At 44.5% G+C, this 4,428-nt stretch overlaps 1 pseudogene; it reads right to left on the bottom strand.

Annotated features, from left to right (window-relative positions):
- Nucleotides 1–1,458, bottom strand: part of LOC140937847 (uncharacterized) — a 2,865-nt pseudogene extending 1,407 nt beyond the window's left edge.
- Between the last annotated feature and the right edge of the window lie 2,970 nt (nucleotides 1,459–4,428).

The following is a 4,428-nucleotide window of genomic DNA, read 5'->3' as shown; positions in this document are numbered from 1 at the left end:
GGATGTAAAACTCTCGACTCCCGGTCACAGGTCCTGAGGCTCTTTCAACTATTTCAGCATCGATCTAATCCTGGATGACTTGATCATAACGCTCAATTGTCCCTTGGCTGCGTACCTTTCTCACAAGGTTCCCCAACCGTCGAAGATTTCCGACTTCGTTGCTGGGTAGGGGAGGATGGTTGCCTCTCCATGGAAGCCCTGTCTCATACCATCCTTCTGCATCCTGTGTCAACTGCTCCTTGAACTCTGCATAAACTTCAGCTTGGTCACCAGTGGACGTATCAGCCAGGCCCAGTACATCTAATTTGCATAAGTTGTCATAGTCTACGTGTGAGGTCTGTGTGCAGAACATTGGAGTTAAATCCACTTCCTTCCCAGGAGACATTATGGTCCAACCGAACTTGGTCTTCTCTCCTATAGGCTCACCAAGGGCTCCAACACGGGGTGCAGTTTCGGTCTTGATTTTCGCATAATCACTGGCTCCCAGGATGAGATGTACTGGCATGATATCCTTAGAGTTCCTTGTCTTCCATTTCAATTCCTTTTAGGTGGGCATACTTGGCCAAGCACTACTCGTAGCGAGGGTTTTCCAAAGAGATTACTTGATTCTTATCCACTTTGGTTACTTCAGTGTCTAAACAAAAGTCCCCAGAGGTTGAACTGACTTGCACTTGAAATATTTTGACTTGCTTGGTAACCGCTCCTAACATCATATCCATTTGGCGTACCTTGCGTTGATAAGGGCGAACTTTCATGAGTTTGAGGAGTGCTGCTGAAGCGTAGGAACTGCCCGCCCCCTTGTCCAACAGCGCACGACACTTCACACCTTGGACCTTCATAACCACCACTGGATGTATCACCGCTGTTTTTCCTGCTGAGGTGGCCGTCATCAGTTGCTCACCAAGCCTATCACAGATGGAGGTGTGGTGCTTCTTCTGACAGACTTGACATAATACACGATATCTGCAATCTACAGTCTTATGTCTGGTCCCAGTGCAATTGAAGCAGAGGTGTTTGTTGCTTAGCACTCGCTTGCGCTCATCGACTGATGCGGCTGTTTTGCAATCAACTGATTTGTGGTCAGGTTTCTCACAATAAACACACCCTCGCACTCGTTCGTCCTTCTGCTGGGCTTGAAATGATCTGTCTCGCGGGAAAGGTGGCTTTTTTCCGGTCAGGCGGCTTCTCGGGCGGTTCACGTTTGGCAGGGATAGGATTTCTCTCTGTCCACTTTCTTAGGGCTTCCACGAATTTTGGAAAGCCCCACTCTCTCCAGTTGTCGTCTGTCCTTACCAGATCGCCCCTGATCCCTTGCACCTTGTCAATAGACATTTTCACGTATCCATTCATTTCTGTCAATTTACCGAGTGTCTCCAAAGACTGCACGTTAAACAACAACTTTTCGTAGAACTCATGGATCTCTCTTGAATGTGAGCCAGTAATCATTGGAAGCGCCATGATGTTCTGCACGTACGCGATTAAAATCTCGCTCATCTGACCATATTTAGACTTTAGGATGTTTTTAGCCCGCTGGTATCCTTCTGTCGTGAAGGGCAAGCCATCAATGGCGGTTTTAACCTTGGGATCCGCAAGCTCCTTGAGGTACGAGAACTTTGTCACGGCTGCCACTTCTGAACGATCGATTTCAGCTTCGAACTGATTCCAAAAACGTGGCCACTCTGTTAACCCTCCACTAAACTTAGTGATGACCAGCTTTGGCAATTTAGCGCTTTTCACTGGAGCGGGCGACGCCGCAACTTGACCCATGTTACATTTCCTCGCTTCTTCCATCTTCTCAAATTCCAGCTTCTGCTCTAGCTGTGCGCGCTCGAACTGTAGTTGTTTGTCTCGATCTCTCTCGACCAGCTCTTCTTCGCATTTCTTCGCTTCCAAACTTGCTTTATACCTGATTTCAACGAGTGCTTGCGATAAATACGTGATTTCCTCGTCAACCGTTGCTTGTTGTGCCTTAACTCCAGCGCTCCATTTAGGTAGCTCGTCAACTTGAACGCCACTTTCCAATTTCGCTTGCTCGATCTGCGTTTTTACGCTTTCGATCCTCTTCACAATCGCTCGAAGAGCATCACGATGTCGTTCGATTCCTTCGGTGTTTGCTTTCTCCACGATTCCCTTAGTTTTCCCTTGAGTAAACATAAGAAGTTTAAGTTGCACGTCCAGCTCCGAGGTCAACGCCTCCATTGTTGTCTCGTTATTGTTCTAGCTTCAGGTCTGTTTCCCTTGCTTTGTTTCGTTTCGCTCACGGTCCCGTCGGAGGTGCCAGTTTGTGTCAGGAATCTTCCGATTGCTTCTAACACAAGAGATTTTCCCGATAATATTCACGTTAAAACGACCAACAGACTCGAATCACTTCACAATTTAATGTTCACGCTATAAGGATGATTACAATCACCAGATCTCCTTAATTCGCACATGGCTTTGAAATCCTAAACTTACATCACGTCATTACAGCTTATCACTAAGTAACTAGATCAAAGAAATAAAGTTCACTTTCACAGCGTGACGGTCACGCAGTCCATTTTTCCAACAAGGGTTAGACTACGAGTAGTCCCCCATTTTTGCTCAGGGATAGTAGAGCGAGCGAAACGCGAGCGCGCTTGAAAATCACCCCACGCGAGAAAAGGCGTGTCGCCTTTTCTCGCGTGTGGTGATTTTCACGCATGCTCGAGACTATCCCTGAGGAAAAAGGGGGGACTACTAGTAGTCTAGCCAAGGGTATGATCAGTATTATCCTCATCGAAAAAAAGAGAGATAAAACATACATTTACTATATATAATCATTACATGTTTAATTTCCAGAATCACCTAATGAATAAATATTTCAGCTTCCTGGAAATAAGTAACTTGTGGCTATTTGTTCAAATCCTGGGTTCTAATGTACGCTAAATTGAACTTTTAAATTAATCAATGATGAAAACGTTTACATGTGTAGGCTGTCTAAACCTGTTCCTTTTTTCCGTAGCGCTTTGTTGAGCTTTGTTGCATTACTTTCTGTACCTTTCTAGGTCGACCGACACCTACATTTTATATTTTATCAGTTTACAGTAGGGAATGCTCTATCACTGCCCTGTCCAATTATTTGCCTTTACAATGCACAAGCTAATTATTTTTTAGATATCTCATGGAAACAAGCAAATTTCTCAATCATTTGCCCTTGTTGTTTTCGTGAGAATGGTTCAAAACTGCGTCGTGTATGGCTACAGCAATACAAAAGAAGAAAAAAGGGCGGCGGAAATGCGTTATCCACACTTTTCAGTTGACCTGTGGCACGATCTAATTATGTGAGCAGGCCAAAGATGATACCATTTCCTCCGCCCCGACCAGCCACTGGTGGATCCAAGAGTGCTTACACGACCTTCCAGCCCGAATGGTGCAAAATCGAAAAAAACGTACCCTAGCATCATGGCAAGAGGATTTTCGCAGGCAGCTTTCATCACAACTATGTGTTTGTTACGTATCGATTTCAGAATCCGCGCTGAATAGTTGTTTCTCGCGGTCGTGATGCTTCCTTGGCGGCAATACGCACAAGTTTCCCGCCAAAAGAGATACACGTGACAGGAGATAGAAAGCGTCACGCATTCTTGCAGACAAAACTGGCCAGCAGCTCATCCAAATGTAATTAGTATGCCACCGGCGGTCTCCTCGATTAAGCCAGCAGGGCTCACTGTAATTTAAAGCAGTTAAAAACTTCCACGATGAGATGAGATGGGTAAAAAGTTTAGTTTCAGAGTCGAGTGTTTACGTTGTTTACGTGAATATGTCATGTACATTGAATTTTTTTTATTATTATTATAAATAGATTGTAAATAGATTGACCCAACTGCTAGTGGTTCATTTCACAAGTTACAGATTTCCCTTTCGAAAATTAAATTACAGAATTACAGAATTAAAGAATTATAGTACTTGTTTCGTTTCGTTTCATCGAATACCAATTGTTTCGTTTCGTTTCGTCGAATACCATAAGCCAAACAAGCGGCTAAAATCACATTTGCTCAGTGAAAATGTAGAGCCTTCCAGAGCATAATCTATCCAGCAGAGGAGAAAAACTCATTGGAACAAGCAGCATTTTGGCACGAGGTAAAAGTCGTGTCGGCCTACCACCCCCTTTTGTTGCGGCTAGTCCACATCGAAGCTTTCGGGTGGCATATCCTTTGACAGACGCTTCGACGGCTGATGCGAAGACGGTGAAAGTTGAAGGCATCGCTTCACAGAATATTCTGAGTTTAGATCAGACGGCGTATTGTCTACAGATTGAGCTCTCCGAATAAACTGATCCATTTTGTCTACGAATGACTCTACGAATGTTACGCCACTCCTACATATAACACGGCTGACCTCGTATCGTCCTCAGAAATGTTTATACCACACGTTTTATAAACTTTCGAATAAAGATCTTTAGATAAGCCTGCC

Source organism: Porites lutea, chromosome 5 (genome assembly GCF_958299795.1).
Source record: "Porites lutea chromosome 5, jaPorLute2.1, whole genome shotgun sequence".
Lineage (NCBI taxonomy): Eukaryota > Metazoa > Cnidaria > Anthozoa > Scleractinia > Poritidae > Porites > Porites lutea.
Note: the sequence above shows the minus strand (reverse complement) of the source record. Positions and strands in the feature narration are given on the sequence as shown.